The sequence below is a fragment of the Sorex fumeus genome, unplaced genomic scaffold (assembly GCF_029834395.1).
Source record: "Sorex fumeus unplaced genomic scaffold, SorFum_2.1 ptg000183l, whole genome shotgun sequence".
Taxonomy (NCBI): domain Eukaryota; kingdom Metazoa; phylum Chordata; class Mammalia; order Eulipotyphla; family Soricidae; genus Sorex; species Sorex fumeus.
The window spans coordinates 3,302,411-3,325,001 of record NW_026606240.1 but is presented as its reverse complement, the minus strand read 5'-3'; positions in this window follow the sequence as shown (position 1 = coordinate 3,325,001).

Here is a 22,591-nt window from a genome sequence, read left to right as displayed (position 1 = left end):
AGTCGCCCGGAGAGGGGCCAGCTCCTGCCGGGCGCGGGACGGCCCCGGCGTGCGGCCGGGAAGGGCGCGGGGTCGCCCGGGTGCAAGACACGGCCCTCGGACCACGGGTGCCGCAGAGCTAATCCCGGGGTCGGCAGCGTCCCAGAGTGGGACTGAGGGCCGAGCAGGGCACGGGGCGGAACGGGGGCGCAGCCCGCCGCTCCGCCATCGGGTGCCGCGGAGCTAAGCCCTGGGGTCGGCAGCGGCCCAGAGCGGGGCCGAGTGCCGGGCAGGGGGAGGGGCGGCCCAGGCGCGCGGCCCAGCCCTTGGCCCGCGGGTGCCACAGTGCTAAGCCCCGGTGTAGACAACGGTCCGGAGCTGGGCGGAGGGTCGGGCCGGGCGCGTGTCGGCCCCGGCGCGCGGCTCGGCCCTCCGCCAGTGGGTGGCGCCGAGCGAAGCCCCGGGATCGCAGCGGCCCAGAGCGGGGCCAAGGGCCGGGCAGGGCGCGGGGCGGCCCGGGTGCGTGGCCCAGCCCTCGCAACGCGGACGCCGGGGAGCTGAGCCCCGGGGTCGACAACGGCCCAGAGCGGGGCCGAGGGCCAGGCCTGGCGCCGCTGGGGCGGGCGCGCGGCACGGCCTTCTGCCAGCAGGTGCCACGGAGCTAAGCCCCAGTTCGGCAGCGGCCCGGTGCAGGGCCAGGACCTGGCCGGGCGCAGGTCGGCCCAGGCGCACGGCCGGGACGGGCGCGGGGCCGCCCGGGCGCGCGGCCCGGCCCTAGGCCCGTGGGCACCGCGGAGCTAAGCCCCGGGATCGGCAGCGGCCCGGAGCGGGGCCAAGGGCCGGGCCGAGCACTGGGCGGCCCGGGTGCGTGACCCGGCCCTCGCCCGCGTGTTCCGTGGATATAAGCCCCGGGGTCGGCAGCGGCCCAGAGCGGGGCCGAGGGCCGGGCAGGTGCTGGGCAGCCTGGGTGCGAGGCCTGGCCCTCCGCCGGCGCGTGCTGTGGAGTTAAGCCCCGGGGTCAGAAGCGGCCCAGAGCGGGGTCGAGGGCCGGGCCGGGCGCTGGGCGGCCTGAGTGCGCGGCCCGGCCCTCCACCGGCACGTGCCACTGAGGTCAGCCCAGGGTTTGGCAGCAGCCTGGAGCGGGGCCGAGGGCCGGGCAGGGCGCGGGGTGGTCCGGGCACGCGGCCAGGCCCTCCGCCGGTGGGTGACGCGGAGATAAGTTCCGGGATCGGCTGTGACCCGGAGCGTGGCTGAGGGTCAGGACAGGCAGGGGCGGACAGGGCTCTCGGCCCGGCCCTCTCACTGTGGGTGCCGCGGAGCTAAGCCCCGGGTTGGCCGCGGCCCGACGCGGGGCACAGAAGTGCCCTGGAACGGCCCGGCCCTCGGCCCGTGTGTGCTGCGGAGCTAAGCTCCAGTGTCGGCAGTGGCCCGGAGCGTGGTCGAGGGCCATGCCAGGCACGGTGCGGCCCAGGCGCGCGGCCCTGCCCTGCGCCGGCGCTTGCGGTGGAGCTAAGCCCTGGGGTCGGTAGTGGCCCGGAGCGGGGCCTGGGCCTGGCCGGGCACGGGGCGGCCCCGGCACGCGTCCGCGACCGGTGCGGGGTGGCTCGGGCGGGTGCCCCGGCCCTTGGCCCGCGGGTTCCGCGGAGCTAAGCCCCGGGCTCAGCAGTGGCCCGCAGCGGAGCCGAGTGTCGGGCCGGTCACGGGGTGGCCCGGGAGCGTGGCCCGGCCATCGGCCGGCGGGTGCCGCGGAGCTATGCCCCGGGGTCGGCAGAGGCCCGGAGCCAGGCCGTGGCCTGGGAAGGGCGCGGGGCGTCCTGGGCGCACTTTCCGGCCCTCTGCCGGCGCGTGCCGCTGAGGTCAGCCCCGGGGAAGGCAGCAGCCCGGAGCGGGTCCGAGGGCCGTGCTGGGCGCGCGGAAACACGGGCGCGCGCAGCCCGGCACACCACCGGCTGTTGCCGTGGAGCTAAGCCCAGAGGTTGGCAGCGGCCCGGAGCGGGGTCGAGGGCCGGGACGGACACGTCAGGCCAGGGAGTGCGGAACATTCCCTCTGCCGGCGGGTGCCGCGGAGCTAAGCCCCGCTGTCGGCAGCGGCCAGGAGCAGAGCTGCGGGCCGGGCAGTGCGTGGGGCGGCCCGGGCACGCGGCCAGGGCCTCCACCGGTGGGTGCCGCGGAGCTAAGACCCGGGGTAGGCTGCGGCCCGGAGCTGGCCGAAGGTCTGGACGAGCGCGTGGAGGTCAGGGCGCGCGGCCCGGCCCTTAGCCTGCAGGTGCCACAGAGCTAAGCCCCTGTGTCGACAGCGGCCCGGAGTGGGGCGGAGGGTCGGGCAGGGCGTGTGTCGGCCCCAGCGCGCGGCTCGGCCCTCCGCCGGCGGATGGTGCCGAGCTAAGCCCCGGGGTCGGCAGCGGCCCAAGGCGGGGCCAAGGGCCGAGCAGGGCGCGGGGCGGCCCGGGTGCGTGGCCCAGCCCTCTCACCGCGGACGCCGGTGAGCTGAGCCCCGGGGTCGACAGCAGCCCCGAGCGGGGCCGTGGGTCGGGCAGGGCACGGCCGGCCCGGGCGCGCGGCATGGCCCTCCGCCAGCGGGTGCCACGGAGCTAAGCCCCGGGTCGGCAGCGGCCCGGTGCGGGGCCAGAGCCTTGCATGGCGCGGGGCGGCCCCGGCACACGGTTGGGAAGGGTGCGGGGCGGCCCGGGCGTGTGGCCCTGCCCTAAGCCCCGGGTTCGGTAGCGGCCCGGAGCGGGGCTGAGGGCCGGGCCGAGCACGGGGTGGCCTGGGTGCACGGCCCGGACCTCTGCCGTCGCGTGCCGCGGAGCTAAGCCCCGGGGCCAGCAGCAGCCCGGAGCGGGGTCGAGTGCCGGGCCGGGTGCTGGGCGGCCTGCGTGCACGGCCCGGCCCTCCGCCGTCATGTGCCGCTGAGGTCAGCCCAGGGTTCGGCAGAAGCCCGGAGCGGGGCCGAGGGCCGGGCAGGGCGCGGGGCGGTCCGGGCACGGGGCCAGGCCATCCGCCCGTGGATGACGCGTAGCTAAGGCCCGGGGTCGGCTGCGGCCCGGAGCGTGGCCGAGGGTCAGGACAGGCAGGGGTGGCCAGGGCGCGCGGACCGGCCCTCGCACTGTGGGTGCCACGGAGGTAAGCCCCGGTTGGCTGCGGCCCAACGCGGGGCAGAGATGTGGGCCGGGCATGGCCCGGCCCTCGGCCCGTGGGTGCTGCGGAGCTAAGCTCCGGGGTCGGCAGTGACCCGGAGCGGGGTCGAGGACCATGCCAGGCGCGGGGCAGCCCGGTCGCTCGGCCCTGCCCTCCGCCGGCGCTTGCGGCGGAGCTAAGCCCCGGGGTTGGCAGCAGCCTGGAGCGGGGCCAGGGTCGGGACGGGCGCGGGGCGTCCAGAGTGCGTCACCCCGCCCTCGCCCGCGGGTGCCGCGGATAAAAGCCCCGGGGTCGGCAGCGGCCCGGAGCGGGGCCAAGGGCCGGGGAGGGCGCGGGGCGGCCCGGGCGCTTTGCCTGGCCCTCATCCCGCAGACGGCCCTCGATCCATGTGTGCCGCGGAGCTTAGCCCTGGGTCGGCAGCGGCCCGGAGCGGGGTCGAGGGCTGGGCCGGTTGCGGGGCGGCCAGGGCGCGCGTCCAGCCCTCCGCCGGGGTGTGCCGCGGAGCTAAGCACCGGGATCGGCAGTGGCGCAGAGCGGAGACGAGGGCCGGGCCGGGCGCGGGGCCGCCCGGGCGCGTGGCCCGGCCCTCGCCCGCGGGTGCCGCGAAGCTAAGCCCTGGTGTCGGCATCAGCCCATAGGGGGGCCGAGGGCCGGGACGGTCTTGGGGCTACCCGGGCGCGCCCCGTCCATCGGCCGGTGGGTGCTGCGGAGCTATACCCCGGGGTCGGCAGCGGCCCAGAGCACAGCCGAGTGCCGGGCAGGGAGAGGGGCGACCCAGGCACGCGACGCGGCCCTCCACCAGCGCGTGTCGCGGAGCTTTGCCCCGGGGTCAGCAGCGGCCTGGTGTGGGGTCTGGGCAGGGAGTGGGGCGACCTGGGCGCGCGGTCCGTCCATCGGCAGGCGCGTGACTCGGAGCTAAGCCCCGGGTCGTCAGCGGCCAGGAGCGGGGCCGAGGGCCGGGTCGGGTGCGGAGCGTCCCAAGCGCGGCACGTTCCTCGCCCGCGGGTGCCGCCGAGCTAAGCCCCGGGGTCGGCAACGGACTGGAGCGGGGCCGAGAGCCAGGACAGGCGTGGGGCGGCTCGGGCGTGCGGCCCGGCCCTCGACCGCGGGTGCCGTGGAGCTAAGCCCCGGGGTCGGCAGCGGCCCGGAGTGGGGTCGAGGGCCGGGCCGGGCGTGGTGCGGCACGGGCCCGCGGTCCGGCCCTCCGCCGTCGGGTGCCGCGGAGCTAAGGCCCGGAGTCTGCTGCGGCCCGGAGAGCGGCCGAGGGTCTGGACGGGCGCGGGGCGGCCCGGGAGCGCCGACCGGTCCTCCGCCTGCGGGTGCCATAGAGCTAAGACCCAGGGTCGGTAGCAGCCCGGAGTGGGGCCGAGGGCCAGGTCGGGTGCGGGGCGGCCCGGGAGCGCCGACCGGTCCTCCGCCTGCGGGTGCCGTAGAGCTAAGACCCAGGGTCGGTAGCAGCCCGGAGTGGGGCCGAGGGCCAGGTCGGGCGTGGGGCGGCCCGGGCGCGCGGCCAGGCCCTCCGCCGTCGTGTGCCGCAGAGCAAAGCTCTGTGGTCGGCAGAGGCCCGGAGCGGCGCCAAGGGACGGGCCGGGTGCGGGGCGGCCCGTGCGCGTGGAATGTCCCTCGACCGCAGGTGCCGCGAAGCTAAGCGCCTGGGTCGGCAGAGGTCCGGAGGGGGCCGACGGCCGGGCAGGCACGGGGTGGCCAGGCCGCGCAGCCCGGCATTCGGCTGGCAGGTGCCGCGGAGTTAAGCCCCGGGGTCGGCAGCGGCTTGGAGCAGGGCCGAGGGCCGTGCCGGGCGAGGGGCTACCCGGGCGCGTGGAACGGCTCTCCGCCGGCGGATGCCGTGGAGCTAATTCCCGGGGTCGGCAGCGGTCCGGAGGGGGCCGAGGGCCGTGCCGAGCGCAGGTCAGCCCGGGCGCGTGGCCCGGCCCTCCGCCGACGGGTGCCGCGGACATAAGCCCCGGGGCTGGCCACGGCCTGGAGTGGGGCCGAGGGCCGGGCCGGGCGTGGGGTGCCCGGGCGTGCGACCCAGCCCTCGCTGGCGGGTGCCGCAGAGCTACGCACCGGAGTCGGCAGCGGCCCGGACTGGGGCCGAGGGCCGGGCCGGGCGTGGGGCGGTCCAGGCGCGCCGCACTGACCTTGCCCACGGGTGCCGCGGACCTAAGCCCAGGGGTCGGCCGCGGCCCGGAGCTGAGCAAGGGCCTGGCACAGCGCGTGGCGACCAGCGCGTGGCCAGGCAGGGGTTGGGGCATCACCAGTGTGAGGCCTGGCACTCGGCCCACCGGTGCCGCGGAGCTAAGCCCCAGGGTCGGTAGCGGACCGGAGCGGCGCCGAGGGCCGGGCCGGACGTGGGGCGGCCCGGGGGTGCTGAACGGCCCTCACCCGCGGGTGCCGCGGAGCTAAGCCCCTGGGTCGGCAGCGGTCCAGAGGGGGCCGACAGCCGGGCAGGGCGTGGGGCGGCCAGGCCGCGCGGCCTGGCCCTCGGCTGGCAGGTGCCACAGATTTAAGCCCCGGGGTCGGCAGCGGCCCGGAGCGGGCCCGAGGGACGGGCCTGGCGTGGGGCGGCCCTGGCGCGCCGCACTGACCTACCCCGCGGGTGCCAAGGACCTAAGCCCAGGGTAGGCAGCGGCCCGGAGCGGGGCTGAGGTCCGGGCCGGGCGAGGGCGGGCCCTGGCGCGAGGCCTGGCCCTCCGCTGGTGGTGCCGTGGAGCAATGCCCCGGAGTCGTCAGCGGCCCAGAGTGGGGCCGAGGGCCGGGACGGACGCGGCCGGGCCCGGCGTGTGGACCGGTCCTCCGCCAGCGGGTGCTGCGGAGCTAAGTACCGGGGTCAGCAGCGGCCCGAGTGGGGCCAGGGCCTGGCCGGCTGCGGGGCAGCATCGGCGCACGGCCGGGCAGGGTGCTGGGCGGCCCCGGGACGAGGCCCGTCCCTCGAACCGCGGGTGCCGCAGGGTTAAGCCCCGGGGTCGGCAGCGGCCCGGAGCGGGGCCGAGGGCCGTGCCAGGCGAGGGGCTACCCGGGTGCGTGGACCGGCTCTCCGCCAGCGGGTGCCTCGGAGATAAGCCCCAGGGTCGGCAGCGGCCCGGAGCGTGGCTGAGGGCTGGGCAGGGCACGGGACAGCCCGGGTGCGCGACCCGGCCCTCCACCGGCGGATGCCGCGGAGCTAATCCCCGGGGTCGGCAGCAGTCCGGAGGGGGCCGAAGGCCGTGCCGGGCGCAGGTCGGCCCGGGCGCGCGGCCTGGCCCTCCGCCGACGGATGCCGCGGAGCTAAGCCCCGGGGCCGGCCACGGCCCGGAGCGGGTCGAGGGCCGGGACAGGCGTGGGGCGACCCCGGCGCGTGGCAGAGCTGGGCGTGGTCCGACCCCGGTGTGAGGCTTGGCCCTCGGCCCGCGGGTGCTGCAGAACTAAGCCCCAGGGTCGGTAGTGGCCAGGAGCGGGGCCGAGGGCCGGGCCGGGTGCCGGGCCGCCTGGGTGCGCGGCCCGGCCCTCCGGTGGCGGGTGCCGCAGAGCTACGCCCTGGGGTCGGCAGCGGCCCGGACTGGGGCCGAGGGCCGGGCCGGGCGCGGGGCGGCCCGGGTGCGCCGCACTGACCTCGCCCACGGTTTCCGCGGAGCTAAGCCCAAAGGTCGGCTGCGGCCTGGAGCGGGGCAAGGGCCTGGCACCGCGCGGGGCAGCCGGGCGCGCGGTCGAGCAGTGCGTGGCGCGACAGCAGTGTGAGGCCTGGCACTCGGTCCGCGGGTGCCGCGGAGCTAAGCCCCAGGGTCGGCAGCGGCCCGGAATGGCACCAAGGGACGGGCCGGGCGCGGGGCGGCCCGGGCCCGCGGAACGGCCCTCGCCCGCTGGTGCCGCGGAGCTAAGCCCCTGGGTCGGCAGCGGTCCGGAGCGGGCCGAAGGCCGGGCAGGGCGTGGGGCGGCCAGGCTGCGCGGCCCGGCCCTCGGCTGGAAGGTGCCGCGGAGTTAATCTGGGGGTCGGCAGCGGCCCGGAGTGGTCCCGAGGGACGGGCCTAGCGCGGGGCAGCCCGGGCGCGCCGCACTGACCACGCCCGCGGGTGCCAAGGATCTAAGCCCAGGATATGTAGCGGCCCGGAGCGGGGCCGACGTCCGGGCGGGGCGAGGGCGGGCCCGGGCGCGAGGCCTGGCCCTCCGCCGGTGGTGCCACGGAGCTATGCCCCGGAGTCGGCAGTGGCCTGGAGCGGTGCCGAGGGCCGGGCCGGGCACGGGGCGGATCGGGCGCGCGGAACGGCCCTCCCCAGCGGGTGCCGCGGATCTAAGCCCCGGGGTCGGCAGTGGCCCGGAGCGGGGACGAGGGTCGGGACGGGAGCGGGGCTGCTTGGGGGCGCGGCACTGTCCTCCGCTGGCGCGTGCCCCGGAGCTAAGCCACGGGGTTGGCAGCAGCCCGGTGCGGGGCCGAGGGCCGGGTCGGGCGTGGGGCAGCCCGGGCGCGCGGCCCGGCCCTCCGCCGGCGGGTGCCACAGAGCTAATCCCCGGGGTCGGTTGCGGCCCAGAATGCTGCCGAGGGTCGGGACGGGAGCGGGGCTGCTGGGAGCGCGGCACTGTCCTCCGCTGGCACGTGCTGCGGAGCTAAGCCCCGGGGTCGGCAGCTGCCCTGAGCGGGGCCGAGGGGCGAATTCGGGCGCTGGGTGGGCCCGGGTGCGCGGCCCGGCCCTCTGCCGACGGGTGCCGCGGAGCTAGGCCCCGAGGTCAGCAACGGCCCGTAGCGGTGCCATGGCCGAGACGGGTGCGGGGCCCCACCGGCGCGTGGCCCGGCCCTCCGCCGGCGGGTTCCTCCGAGCTAATTTCTGGGGTCGGCAGCACCCCGGAGCGGGGCCGAGGGCCGGGCCAGTCGCGTCCGGCCATAGCACATGGACTGACCCTCCGTCGGCGGGTACTGCGGAGCTAAGCCCCGGGGTCGGCAGGGGTCCGGAGCTGGGGCGAGGGCTGGGCCGGGCTTGGGTCGGCCCGGGCACGCGGCCCGGCCCTCCGCAGTTGTGTGCCACGGAGATAAGCCCCACGGTCAGCAGCGGCCCGGAGTGTGGCCGAGGGCCGGGCCGAGCGCAGGGCGGCACAGTCGCGCAGCCCGGCCCTCGGCCGGCAAGTTCCGCGGAGCTACGCCCCAGGGTTGGCAGTGGCCCAGAGCGGGGCCAAGGGCAGTGCCAGGTGCGGGTTGGACCGACCTGTGGCCCGGCCCTCCGCCGTTGTGTGCCGCGGAGCTAAGCCCCGGGGTCGGCAGCGGCCCGGAGTGGGGCCGAGTGCCGGACCGGGCGCGGTGCAGCCCGGGCGCATGGCCCAGTCCTCCGCTGGCGGGTGCCGCAGAGGTAAGCCCTGGGGTTGGGAGCGGCCGGGAACGCGGCCGAGGTTCGGGATGGGAGCAGGGCTGCTCGGGCGCACGGCCTGACCCTCGGACCGCTGGTGCCGCGGAGCTAAGCCCCGGAGTCAGCAGCGGCCCGGAGCAAGCCGAGGGCCAGCCCGGGCGCGGGACGGCCAGGGCGTGCGGCCCGACCGTCAGTCCGCGGGTGCCGCGTAGCTAAGCACCGGGGTCGGCAGTGGCCCGGAGTGGGGCCGAGGGCTGGACTGGGCGCGGGGAAGCCCAGGCGCATGGCCCAGCCGTCCGCCGGCGGGTGCCACAGAGCTAAGCCCCGGGGTCGGCAGCGGCCCGGAACGTGGCCGGGCGTAGGGATGGGAGCGGGGTGGCTCGAGTGCTCGGCCCCACCCTCGGAACATGGGTGCCGCGGAGCTAAGCCCAAGGGTCGGCAGAACCACGGAGCGCGGCCGAGGGTCTCAACGGGAGCGGGGTAGCCCGGGCACGTGGCCCGGTCCTTCACCGACGGGTGCCGCGTAGCTAAGCCCCGGGGTCGGCAGCGGCCCGGAGCGAGCCGAGGGCCGGGCAGGCTGCGGGGCGCCCCGGGCGCGCCGCCAGGCCCTCCACCCACGGGTGCCGCGGAGCTAAGCCCCGGGGTCGGCAGCAGCCCGTGGCGGGGCCGAGCACCGTGCCGGGTGCGGGGCGGCCCGGGAGCTTGGCGCGGCCCTCGACCCGAGGGTGCCGTGGCGCTAAGCCCCGCGGTCGGCAGCGGCCCGGAGCAGGGACGAGGGCCGAGCCGGGCGCGGGGCAGGTCGGGCGCGCCTTCTAGCCTTCCGCCGGCGGGTGCCGCGGAGCTAAGCCCTGGGGTCGGCAGCAGCCCGGAGTGGGGCTGAGGGCCGTGCCGGTCGCGGGGCGTTCCGAGCGCGCTGCCGGGCCCTCAGCGGGCGGGTGCCGCGGAGCTAAGCCCCGGGGTCGGCAGCGTCCCAGAGCGAGCTGAGGGCCGGGCCGGGCGCGGGGCGGCCCGTGCGCCGTCAGGCCCTCCACCCGCTGGTGCCGCTGAGCTAAGCCCCGGGGTCGGCAGCGGCCCATAGCGGGCCTGATGGCAGAGCCGGGCACGGGTCGGTCCGGCCGCCAGGCCCGTCCCTCCGCCATTGTGTGCCGCGGAGATAAGCCCCGGGGTTGGCAGCGACCCGAAACGGGGCTGAGGGCCGGGCGGGGCGTGGAGCTTCCCAGGCGTGCGGCCTGGCTCTCGGCCAGCGGGTGCCGCAAAGCTAAGCCCAGGCTCAGCAGCGGCCCCGAATGGGGCCGCAGGGCGGCGGGAACACGTCCCTGCCCTCGAGCGGCGGGTGCCTCAGAGCTAATCCCCGGGGTCTGCTTCGGCCCTGAGCAGGGCCGAGGGCCGAGCCGGGCACGGGGTGGCCCTGGCGCGGCCCGGCCCTCGCCTGGCGGGTGCTGCGGAGCTAAGCCCGGGGGTCAGCAGCGGCCCAGAGCGGGGTCTATGGCCGGGCCGGGCACAGGGCAGCAGGGCGTGTGGCCTGGCCCTCGGCCGGCGGGTGCCATGGAGCTAAGCCTCGGGGTCGGCAGCGGCCCGGACTGGGGCCGAGGGCCCGGTCGGGCGCAGAGCGTCCCGTGTGCTCGGCCCGGCCCTCGGCCGGTGGGTGCCACGGAGCTAAGCTCCGGGCTCGGCTACGGCCCGAAGCGGGGCCGCGGGGTGGCCCGGGCACGCGGCATGACCCTCGGTCGGCGGGTGCCTTGTTGGTAAGCCCCGGTGTTGGCAGCGGCACGGAGCGGGGGATGCGGGGCGGCCTGGGCGCGCGGCCCGGCCCTCGGCCGGCAGGAGCCGAGGAGCTTAGCCCTGGGTCGGCAGCGTACAGAGCGGGTCCGAGGGCCGGGCAGGGGTCGGGGCGGCCGGGGCGCGCACCCGGACCTCGGCCGGCGGTTGCCTCGGAGCTAAGACCGGGGGTTGGCAGCGGCCCGGAGCAGGGCCGAGGGCAGGGCCAGGCGCGAGGCGGTCCGGGAACGCGGACCGGCCCTCAGCCGGCGAGTTCCGCGGAGCTACGCTACGGGGTCGGCAGAGGCCCGGAGCGGGGCCGAGGGCCAGGTCGGGCGTGGGTCAGCCTGTACGCGTGGCCCGGCCCTTCTGCCGGCTGGAGCCAAGGAGCTAAGCCCCAGGTTCGGCAGCGGCCCAGAGCGGGGCCGAGGGCCAGGCCGGGCTTGGGGCGGCCCCGGCACGTGGCCCGGCCATCGGCCCGCGTGTGCCGCGGAGCTAAGCACCGGGGTCTTCAGCGACCGGGAGCGGGGCCGAAGGACGTGACGGGCGTGGGGCAGCCCTGGCGCGTTGCCCTGCCCTCGGCCAGCGGGTGCCGCGGAGCTAAGCCTCAGGTTCGGCTGCGGACCGGAGCGGGGCCGCAGGGCGTCCCGGGCACGCGGCCCGGCCCTCGACCTGTGGGTTCCTTGTTGCTAAGCCCTGGAGTTGGCAGCGGCCCGGAGCTGGGTCGCGGTGCTGCCCGGGTGCGCAACCCGGTCCTTGGCATGCGGATGCCGCGGAGCTAAGCCCTGGGGTCGGCAGCGTCCAGAGCGGGTCCGAGGGCCGGGCAAGGGTCGGGGCGGCCCGGGCGCGCACCCGGCCATCGGCCGGCGGGTGCTGCGGAGCTAAGCACTGGGGACGGCAGTGGCCCGGAGCGGGGCCAAGGACCGGGCCGGGCGCGGGGCGGCCCGGGTGCGCGGCCCGGCCCTTCGACGGCGGGTGCCGCGGAGCTAAGCCCCGGGGTGGGCAGCGGCCCAGAGTGGGGCCGAGGGACTAGCCGGACGCGGCCGGCCTGGGCACGCGGCCCGGCCCTCGGCCGGCAGGTGCCTTGTTGCTATGCCCCGGGTTCGGCAGCGGCCTGGAGCTTGGTCGCGGGGGGGCCTGGGCGCGCAGGCCTGCCCTCGGCCGGTGTGTGCCGCGGAGCTAAGCACCGGGGTCGGCAGCGACCGGGAGCGGGGCCGAAGGACGTGACGGGCGTGGGGCGGCCCTGGCGCGTTGCCCTGCCCTCGGCCAGCGGGTGCCGCGGAGCTAAGCCTCAGGTTTGGCTGCGGACCGGAGCGGGGCCGCAGGGCGTCCCGGGCACGCGGCCCGGCCCTCGACCTGTGGGTTCCTTGTTGCTAAGCCCTGGAGTTGGCAGCGGCCCGGAGCTGGGTCGCGGTGCTGCCCGGGTGCGCAACCCGGTCCTTGGCATGCGGATGCCGCGGAGCTAAGCCCTGGGGTCGGCAGCGTCCAGAGCGGGTCCGAGGGCCGGGCAAGGGTCGGGGCGGCCCGGGCGCGCACCCGGCCATCGGCCGGCGGGTGCTGCGGAGCTAAGCACCGGGGACGGCAGCGGCCCGGAGCGGGGCCGAGGACCGGGCCGGGCGCGGGGCGGCCTGGGTGCGCGGCCCTGCCCTTCGACGGCGGGTGCCGCGGAGCTAAGCCCCAGGGTGGGCAGCGGCGCAGAGTAGGGCCGAGGGACTAGCCGGACGCGGCCGGCCCGGGCACGCGGCCCGGCCCTCGGCCGGCAGGTGCCTTGTTGCTATGCCCCGGGTTCGGCAGCGGCCCGGAGCGTGGTCGCGGGGGGGCCTGGGCGCGCGGCCCGGCCCTCGTCGGCGGGTACCACAGATATAAACCCCAGTGTTGGCCGCGGCCCGGAGCGGGACTTAAGGCCGGGCCGGGCGCAGGGCGCCAGGGCGCGATGCCCGGCCCTCAGCCGGCGGGTGCCGTGAAGCTAAGCCTCGGGGTCGGCAGCAGCCCGGAGCAGGGCCGCGGGGCGGCCCGGGCGCGCAGGCCTGCCCTCGGCCGGCGGGTGCCGCGGAGCTAAGCCCTGGGGTCGGCAGCGTCCAGAGCTGGTCCGAGAGCCGGACAGGGGTCGGGGCGGACCAGGCGCGCACCCAGCCCTTGGCCATCGGTTGCCGCGGAGCTAAGCCCCGGGGTCGGCAGCAGCCGGGAGTGGGGCCGTGGGGCGGACCGGGCGCGCGGCCCGGCCCTCGGCCGGAAGTTGCCTCGGAGCTAAGCCCCGGGGTCGGCAGCAGACGGGAGCGGGGACGCGGGGCGGCACAGATGTGCGGCCCTGCCCTCGTCCGGTGGTGGCACAGAGCTAAGCACATTGGTCGGCAGCGGTCTTGAGCAGTGCTGAGGGCCGGGCCGGGCACGGGGCGGCCCGGGCGCGGCCTGGGCCTCGGCCGGTGGGTGCCGCCGAGCTAAGCCCCGGGGTCGGCAGTGGCCCGGAGCAGGGCCGAGGGCAGGGCCGGGCGCTGGGCGACAGGGCGCGGCCCGGCCCTCGGCAGGCGGGTGACGCGGAGCTAAGCTGCGGGGTCGGCAGCGGCCAAGAGCAGGGCCGAGGGCCGGGTCGGGCGGGGGGCGGCCCAGCGCGGGGCCCAGCCCTTGTCGTCGGGTACCGCAGATATAAACCCCGGGGTCGGCAGCGGCCCGGAGCGGGACCGTGGGCCGGGCCGGACGCGGCCGTTCCCGGGCGCGCGGACTGGCCCTCCGCCGGCGGGTACCGCGGAGCTAAGCCCCGGGGTGGGCAGCGACCCGTAGCAGGGCCGAGGGACAGGCAGGGCGCGAGGCAGCCCGGGCACACAGACCGGCCCTCTGCCGGCGGGTTCCTCGGAGCTAAGCCCCGGGTTCGGCAGCGGCCCGGAGCAGGGCTGAGGGCCGGGCCGGGCCGGGCGCAAGGCGGCCCGGGCACACGGACCGGCCCTCAGCCCGTGGGTGCCGCGGAGCTAAGCCCCGGCATCGGCAGCGGCCCGAAATGGGGCCGAGGGCTGGGTCGGGCGCAGAGCGGCCCGTGCACGCGGCCCGGCCCTCGCCCAATGGTGCCGCCGAGCTAAGTTCCGGGTTAGGCAGCAGCCTTGGGTGGGGCGGCTTGGGCGCGCGGCCCGGCCCTCGGCCCTCGGGTGCCATGGAGCTAAGCCCCGGGGTCGGCAGCGGCCCGGATTGGGGTCGAGGGCCGGACCGGTCGCGGCATGTCCCGGGCAAGCGGCCCGGCCCTCCGCCAGCGCATGCCGTGGAGATAAGCCCCGGGGTTCGGCAGCGGCCCGGAGCAGAGCCGAGGGCGGGCTGTTTGCGGTGCGGCCCGGACACACGGGCCGGCTCTCCGCCAGCGGGTGCCGAGGAGCTAAACTCCGGGATCGGCAGCGGCCCTGAGCGGGGCCGAGGGCCGGACGGGGCGTGGAGCTGCCTGGGCGCGCGGCCTGGCCCTCGGCCAGCGGGTGCTGCAGAGCTAAGCCCAGGGTCGGCAGTGGCGCCGAGTGGGGCCGCAGGGCAGCCCGGGAACACGGCCCGGCCCTCGACCTGCGGGTGTCTCAGAGCTAATCCCCGGGGTCTGCTTCGGCCCTGAGCGGGGCCGAGGGCCGGGCCGGGCACGGGGTGGCCCCGGCGTAGCCCGGCCCTCGGCTTGCGGGTGCTGCGTAGCTAAGCCTGGGTGTCGGCAGCGGCCTGGAGTGGGGCCGCGGGGTGGCCTGGGCACGCGGCACGACCATCGGCCGTCGGGTGCCTTGTTGGTAAGCCCCGGGGTCGGCAGCGGCACTGAGCGGCGACGCAGGGAGGCCTGGGCACACGGTCCGGCCCTTGGCCAGCAGGAGCCGAGGAGCTTAGCCCCGGGGTTGGCAGGGGCCCGGAGCGGGGCCAAGGGCCGGGCGAGGGGGGGCCCAGGCACCAGGCCTGGCCCCCCGCCTGCGGGTGCTGCCGAGCTAAGCCCCGGGGTCGGCAGAGGTCCGGAGCGCGGCAGAGGGTCGGTATGGGCGCGGTGTGGCCCGAGCGCGTGATCCAACCCTCCACTGGTGTGTGCCGCGGAGCTAAGCCCCAGGGTAGGCAGCGGCCCAGAGCAGGGCCGAGGGCCGGGCCAGGCGAGGGGGTCCCGGGCACCCAGCCTGGCCCCCCGCCTGCGGGTGCCGCAGAGCTGAGCCCCGGGGTGGGCAGCGGCCCGGAGCGGGGCCGAGGGCCGAGCCGGACGCGGCCGGCCCGTGCAGGTGGACCGGCCCTCTGCCGGCGGGTGCCACGGAGCTACGCCCCGGTGTCGGCAGCGGCCTGGAGTGGGGTCAAGGGCCGGGCCGGGCGCGGGGAGGCCCGGGACCGTGGCCCGGCCGTCGGCCAGCTGGTGCCGCGTAGCTAAGCCCCGGGGCCGGCCACGGCCCGGAGCGGGTCGAGGGCCGGGCCAGGCGTGGGGAGGCCCCGGCACGTGGTTGGGCTGGGCGTGGGGTGACCCCGGTGTGAGGCCTGGCCCTCGGCCCGCGGGTGCCGAGAACTAAGCCCCAGGGTCGGTAGTGGCCAGGAGCGGGGCCGAGGGCCGGGCTGGGCGTGGAGCTGCCCGGGTGCGCGGCCTGGCCTTCGGCCAGCGAGTGCCGCAGAGCTAAGACCAGGGCGCAGCCTGGCCCTCGGCAGGCGGGTGACGCGGAGCTAAGCCGCGTTGTCGGCAGCGGCCAAGAGCGGGGCCGAGGGCCAGGTCGGGCACAGGGCGTCCCAGCGCGCGGCCCAGCCCTCGTAGTCGGGTACCGCAGATATAAACCCTGGGGTCGGCAGCGGCCCGGAGCAGAGCCGAGGGCGGGCTGTTTGCGGGGTGGCCCGGACACACGGGCCGGCCCTCCGCCGGCGGGTGCCAAGGAGCTAAGCTCCGGGATCGGCAGCGGCCCTGAGCGGGGCCGAGGGCTGGGTGGGGCATGGAGCTGCCTGGGCGCGCAGCCTGGCCCTCGGCCAGCAGGTGCCGCAGAGCTAAGCCCAGGGTCGGCAGCGGCGCCGAGTGGGGCCGCGGGGTAGCCCGGGAACACGGGCCAGCCCTCGACTGGCGGGTGTCTCAGAGCTAATCCCCGGGGTCTGCTTCGGCCCTGAGCAGGGCCGAGGTCCGGGCCGGGCACAGGGTGGCCCTGGCGTAGTCCGGCCCTCGGCTGGCGGATGCTGCGGAGCTAAGCCCGGGGGTCAGCAGCGGCCTGGAGCGGGGCCGCGGGGTGGCCCGGGCACGGGGCATGACCATCGGCCGTCGGGTGCCTTGTTGGAAAGCCCCGGGATCGGCAGCGGCACTGAGCGGGGACGCGGGGGGGCCCTGGCGCCCGGCCTGGCCCCCCACCTGCGGGTGCTGCGGAGCTAAGCCCCGGGGTCGGCGCTGGTCCGGAGCGTGGCCAAGGGTCAGTATGGGCGCGGGGTGGCCCGGGCGCGTGACCCAGCCCTCCGCTGGCGTGTGCCGCAGAGCTAAGCCCCAGGGTAGGCAGCGGCCCGGAGCGGGGCTGGGGGCCGGTCCAGGCGAGGGGGGGTCCCGGGCGCCCAGCCTGGCCCCCCGCCTGCTGGTGCTGCGGAGCTAAGCCCCGGGGTCGGCAGCGGCCTGTAGCGGGCCTGAGGGCCGGGCCGGACGTGGCCTGCCCTGGCGTGAGGTCCGACCCTCCGCTGGCGGGTGCCTAGGACCTAAGCCCCGGTGTTGGCAGCAGCCCGGACCGGCGCCGAGGGCCGTGCAGGGCGCGGGTCGGCCAGGGCGTGCGGCCCGGCCCTCCACCTGCGGGTGCCGGGGAGCTAAGCCCCGGGGTAGGCAGCGGCCCGGAGCGAGGTCGATGGCTGGGCCGGGAGTGGGGCTGCCCGGGAGCACGTCCCGGTCCTCCGCCGGCGGGTGACGCGGAGCTAATGCCCGGAGTCTGCTGCGGCCCGGAGCGCGGCCAGGGTCGGGAAGGGCGCTGGGGAAGCCGGGCGCGCGGCCCGGCCCTCGGCCGGCGGGTACCGCGGAGCTAAGCCCCGGGGTCGGCAGTGGCCCGAAATGGGGCCGAGGGCCGGGTCGGGCGCGGGGCGGCCCATGCGCGCGGCCTGGTCCTCACCCACGGGTGCCGCGGATCGAAGCCCCGGGGTCGGCAGGGGCCCAGAATGGGGTCGAGGGCCGGATCGGGTGCGGCGCATCCCAGGCAAGCGGCCCGGCCCTCCGCCAGCGCGTGCCACGGAGCTAAGCTCCGGGGTCGGCAGCGGCATGGAGCAGAGCCGAGGGGGGATTGTGTGCGGGGCGGCCCGGGCACATGGACCGGCCCACCGCCGGCGGGTGCCGAGGAGCTAAGCTCCGGGGTCGGCAGCGGCCTGGAGCGGGGTCGAGGGCCGGGCCGGGCAAGAGGCGGACTGGGCGCGCGGCCCGGCCCTCCACCGGCGCGTGCCTCGGAGCTAAGCCCTGGGATCGGCAGCGGCCTGGAGTGGGGTCGAGGGCCGGGCCAGGCGCAGGGCGTCCTGGGCGCGCGGCCCGGCCATCCGCCGGCACGTGCCGCGGAGATAAGCCCCGGGGTCAGCAGCAGCCCGGAGTGGGGCTGCGGGGTGGCCCGGGCGTGCGGCCCGGCCCTCAGCCGGCGGGTGCCGCGGAGCTAAGCCCCGGGGTCCGCAGCGGCCCTGAGCGGGGCCGAGTGCCGGGCGGGGCGTGGAGCTGCCCGGGCGCACGGCCTGGCCCTCGGCCAGCGGGTGCCGCAGAGCTAAGCCCAGGGTCGGCAGCGGCCCTGAGTGGGGCCGCGGGGTGCCCCAGGAACACGGCCCCGCCCTCAACCGGCGGGTGTCTCAGAGCTAATCCCCGGGGTCTGCTTCGGCCCTGAGCGGGGCCGAGGGCCGGGCCGGGCAAGGGGTGGCTGCCACGCAGCCCAGCCCTCGGCTGGAGGGTGCTGAGGAGCTAAGCCCGGGGGTCGGCAGCGGCCCAGAGCAGGGCCTATGGCCGGGCCGGTCACAGGGCAGCAGGGCGCACAGCCAGGCCATCGGCCGGCGGGTGCCGTGGAGCTAAGCCCCGGGTTCGGCTGCGGCCTGGAGCAGGGCCGCGGGGTGGCCCGTGCACGCGGCATGAACCTCGGCAGTCGGGTGCCTTGTTGGTAAGCCCCGGGGTTGGCAGCGGCACGGAGCGGGGACGCGGGGCGGCCTGGGCGCGCGGTCCGGCCCTCGGCCGGCAGGAGCCGAAGAGCTTCGCCCCAGGGTCGGCAGGGGCCCGGAGCGGGGCCAAGGGCCGGGCAGGGGGCGGGGCGGCCCTGGCGTGCAACCCGCCCCTCGGCCGGCGGGTGCTGCGGAGCTAAGCCCTGGGGTCGGCAGCGTCCAGAGCGGGTCCGAGGGCCGGGCAGGGGTCGGGGCGGCCAGGCGCGCACCTGGACCTCAGCCGGCGGATGCCGCGGAGCTAAGCCTCGGGGTCGGCGGCGGCCGGTAGCGGGGCCGTGGGGCGGCCCGGGCGCGCGGCCCGTCCCTCGGCCGGCGCGTGCATCGGAGCTAAGCCCCCTGTTGTCAGTGGCCCGGAGCGGGGCCGAGGGCCGGGCCGGGCGCGAGGCGGCCCGGGAACGCGGACCGGCCCTCGGCCGGCGGGTTCCGCCGAGCTAAGCCCCGGGGTCGGCAGCGGCCCGGAGCGGGGCCAAGGGCTGGGTCGGGCAAGGGTCGGCCCGTGCGCGCGGCCCGGCCCTCCATCGGCGGAAGCCGAGGAGCTAAGCCTCGGGGTCGGCAACGGCCCAGAGCGGGACAGAGGGACAGGCCGGTCATGGGGCGGCCCTGGCGCGCGGCCCTTCCCTCGGCCGGCAGGTGCCGCGGAGCTAAGCCTCGGGTTCGGCTGCGTACCGGAGCGGGGCCGCAGGGCGTTCCAGGCACGCGGCCCGGCCCTCGGCCGGCGGGTGCCTTGTTACTAAGCCCCGGGGTCGGCAGCGGCATGGAGCGGGGTCGCGGGGCGGCCCGGGCGCGCAACATGGCCCTCGGCCTGCTGGTGCCGCGGAGCTAAGCCCTGGGGTCGGCAGCATCCTGGAACGCGGCCAAGGGTCGGGAGGGGAGCGGGGTGGCTCAGGCGCTCGGCCCAACCCTCGGACCACGGGTGCCGCAGAGCTAAGCCCCGGGGTCACCAGCGGCCCGGGATGTGGCTGAGGGTCGGGCAGTGCACGGGGCGGCCCGGGTGCGTGGCCCAGCCCTCCGCCGTCAGGTGCCGCGGGGTTAAGCCCCGGGGTCTGCAGCGGCCCGGAGCGCGGCCGATGGTCGGGATGGGATCGGGGTAGCCGGGGTACGTGGCCCAGTCCTCCATCGGCTGGTACCCTGGAGCTAAGCCCTGGGTTCGGCAGCGGCCCGGAGCGGGGCGGAGAGCTGGGCCGCGTGCAGTGTGGCCCGGGCACGTGGCCCCGCCCTCGGCCCATGGGCGCCGCGGAGGTAAGCCCCGGGGTCAGCAGCGGCCCGGAACGTGGCCGAGAGTCGGGAAGGGAGCAGGGTGGCTCGGGCATGCTGCCCGGCCCTCCGCCGGCGGGTGTCGCAGGGCTAAGCCCCGAGGGTTGGCAGCGGCCCAGAGTGGGCCCGATGGCAGGGCCGGGCACGGGTCGACCCGGCTGCTAGGCCCAGCCCTCCGCAGTTGTGTGCCGTGGAGCTAAGCCCCGGGGTCGGCAGTGGTCCGGAGCGGGGCCGAGGGCCGGGCAGGGCGCGGTGCGGCCCTGACGCGCTGCCCGGCCCTCCGCAGTTGTGTGCCGTGGAGCTAAGCCCCGAGCTCGGCAGCTGCCCAGAGCAGGACTGAGGGCCATGCCGGGTGCGGCCGGCCCAGGCGAGCGGACCGGCCCTCTGCCGGTGTGTGCCGCGGAGCTAAGCCCCGGGGTCGGCAGTGGTCCGGAGTGGGGCCGAGGGCCGTGCCGGGCGTGGGTCGGCCAGGCGCGTGGCCCGGCCCTCCGCCGACGGGTGCTGCAGAGCTAAGCCCCGGGGTCGGCCGCGGCCCGAAGAGGGGCGAGGGCTGGGCCAGGCATGGGGCGGCCCCAGCGCGCGGCCAGGCAGGGCGTGGGTAGACCCCAGTGTGAGGCCTGATCCTCGGCCCGCGGGTGCCGCGGAACTAAGCCCCGGGGTCGGCCGCGGCCCGGAGCGGGGCGAGGGCCGAGCCAGGCATGGGGCAGCCCCGGCGCGCGGCCGGGCAGGGCGTGGGGAGACCCCGCTGTGAGGCTTAGCCCTCGGCCCGCGGGTGCCACAGAACTAAGCTCCAGGGTGGGTAGTGGCCAGGAGCGGGGCCGAGGGCCAGGCCGGGCGTGGGGTGGCCCGGGCGCGCGGTCCGTCCCTCCGTCAGCGGGTGCCGCGGAGCTAAGCCACGGGGTCGGCAGTGGCCCGGAGAGGGACCAGCTCCTGGCCGGGCATGGGGCGGCCCCAGCGTGCAGCTGGGAAGGGCGCGGGGCGGCCCCGGTGCAAGACACGGCCCTTGGATAGCGGGTGCCGTGGAGCTAAGCCCTGGGGTCTGCAATGGCCCGGAGCGTGGCCGAGGGCCGTACCGGGTGAGGGGCTCCCCGGGCGAGCGGCCCGGCCCTCCGCCGGCACGTGCCGCTGAGGTCAGCCCAGGGTTTGGCAGCAGCCCGGAGCGGGGCCGAGGGCCGGGCAGGGCGCGGGGCGGTCCGGGCACGCGGCCAGGCCCTCCACCGGTGGGTGACGCGGAGCTAAGGCCCGGGATCGGCTGTGGCCTGGAGCGTGGCCGAGGGTCAGGACAGGCAGGGGCAGCCAGGGCTCGCGGCCCGGCCCTCGCACTGTGGGTGCCGCGGAGCTAAGCTCTGGGTTGGCCGCGGCCCGACGCGGGGCAGAGAAGTGCCCTGGCGCGGCCCGGCCCTCGGCCCGTGTGTGTTGTGGAGCTAAGCCCCGGTGTCGCCAGTGGCCCGGAGCGGGGTCGAGGGCCATGCCAGGCACGGTGCGGCCCGGGCGCGCGGCCTTGCCCTCCGCTGGCGCTTGCGGCGGATCTAAGCCCTGGGGTTGGCAGTGGCCCGGAGCGAGGCCTGGGCCTGGCCAGGCACGGGGCGGCCCCGGCGTGCGTCCTCGACCGGTGCGGGGTGGCTCGGGCGGGCGCCCCGGCCCTTGGCCCGTGGGTTCCGCAGAGCTAAGCCCCGGGGTCGGCAAGGGCCTGCAGCGGAGCCGAGTGTCGGGCCGGTCACGGGGCGGCCCGGGAGCGTGGCCCGGCCATCGGCTGGCTGGTGCCGCGGAGCTATGCCCCGGGGTCGGCAGAGGCCTGGTGTCGGGCCGTGGCCCGGGAAGGCCGCGGGGCGTCCTGGGCGCACTTTCCGGCCCTCCACCGGCACATGCCGCTGAGGTCAGCCCCGGGCACGGTAGCAGCCCGCAGCGGGTCCGAGGGCCGTGCCCGGCGCGTGGCGGCACAGGCGCGCGGCCCGGTACACCACCGGCTGTTGCCGCGGAGCTAAGCCCAGAGGTCGGCAGCGGCCCGGAGCGGGGCCGAGGGCCAGGAAGGACACGTCAGGCCTGGGCGTGTGGAACATTCCCTCCGCCGGCAGGTGCCGCGGAGCTAAGACCCGCGGTCGGCAGCGGCCGGGAGCAGAGCTGAGGGTCGGGCAGTGCGTGGGGCGGCCCGGGCACGCGGCCAGGCCCTCCACCGGTGGGTGCTGCGGAGCTAAGGCCCAGAGTCTGCTGCGTCCCGGAGAGCGGCTGAGGCTCTGGATGGGCACGGGGCGGCCAGGGCGTGCGGCCCGGCCCTTAGCCCGCGGGTGCCACAGAGCTAAGCCCCTGTGTCAACAGCGTCCCGGAGCGGGGCGGAGGGTCGGGCAGGGTGCGTGTCGGCCCCAGCGCGCGGCTCGGCCCTCCGCCGGCGGGTGGCGCCGAGCTAAACCCCGGGGTCGGCAGCGGCCCAGAGCGGGGCCAAGGGCCGGGCAGGGCGCGGGGCGGCCCGGGTGTGTGGCCCAGCCCTCGCACCGCGGACGCCGGGGAGCTGAGCCCCGGGGTCGACAGCGCCCGGAGTGAGGCCGAGGGCCTCCCCGGGCGCGGCCGGCGCGGGCACGTGGCACGGCCCTCCGCCAGCGGGTGCCACGGAGCTAAGCCCCGGGTCGGCAGCGGCCCGGTGCGGGGCCAGGGCATGGCTGGGCGCGGGTCGGCCCAGGCGCACGGCCGGGATGGGTGCGGGGTCGCCCGGGGGCGCAACCCGGCCCTAGGCCCGCGGGCACCACGGAGCTAAGCCCCGGGGTCGGCAGCGGCCTGGAGCGGGTCCGAGGGCCGGGCCGAGCACGGGGCGGTCCGGGTGCGCGGACCGGACCTCGGCCGGTGGGTGCCGCGGAGCTAAACCCCCAGGTCTGCAGTGGCCCGGAGCGGGGCCGAGGGCCGGGCTGGGCGCAGGGCGGCCAGTGCGCGCCGCCCGGCCCTCGCCCGCGGGTGCCGCAGATATAAGACTCGGGGTCGGCAGCGGCCCCGAGTGGGGACGAGGGCCGGGCAGGAGCTGGGCGGCCTGGGTGCGCGGCCCGGCCCTCCGCTGGCACGTGCCGCTGAGGTCAGCCCAGGGTTCGGCAGCAGCCCGGAGCAGGGCCGAGGGCCGGGCAGGGCGCGGGGCGGTACGGGCACGCGGCCAGGCCCTCCGCCGGTGGGTGACGCGGAGCTAAGGCCCGGGATTGGCTGTGGCCCGGAGCGTGGCCGAGGGTTGGGACAGGCAGGGGCGGCCAGAGCTCGCGGCCCGGCCCTCGCACTGTGGGTGCCGCGGAGCTAAGCCCCGGGTTGGCCGCGGCCCGACGCGGGGCAGAGAAGTGCCCTGGCGCGGCCCGGCCCTCGGCCCGTGTGTGCTGCGGAGCTAAGCCCTGGTGTCGGCAGTGGCCCAGAGCGGGGTCGAGGGACATGCCAGGCACGGGGCGGCCCTGGCACGCGGCCCTGCCCTCTGCCGGCGCTTGCGGCGGATCTAAGCCCTGGGGTCGGCAGTGGCCCGGAGCGGGGCCTGGGCCTGGCCGGGAGCCGGGCGGCCCCGGCGTGTCCGGGACCGGCGCGGGGTGGCTCGAGTGCGCCACTCCGCCCTCGCCCGCGGGTGCAGCGGATAAATGCCCCAGGGTCGGCAGCGGCCCGGAGCAGGGCCAAGGGCCGGGGAGGGTGCTGGGCGGCCCGGGCGCTTTGCCCGGCCCTCAGCCCGCGGACGGCCCTCGGCCCATGTGTGCCGCGGAGCTAAGCCCCCGGGTAGACAGTGGCCAGGAGCGGGGTCGAGGGGCGGGCCGGGTGCGGGGTGGCCAGTGCGCGCGTCCAGCCCTCCGCCGGGGTGTGCCGCGGAGCTAAGCCCCGGGGTCGGCAGTGGCGCAGAGCGGGTCCGAGGGCTAGGCCTGGCACGGGTGTCCCGGGTGCGCGGCCCGGCCCTCCGCCTGGGTGTGTTGCGGAGCTAAGCCCTGGGGTCGGCTGCAGCCCGGAGCGGGGCCGAGGGCCGGGTCGGGAGCAGGGCAGCCCGTGCTCATGGCCAGGCCCTCACCCACGCGTGCCGCAAAGCTAAGCCCAGGGGTCGG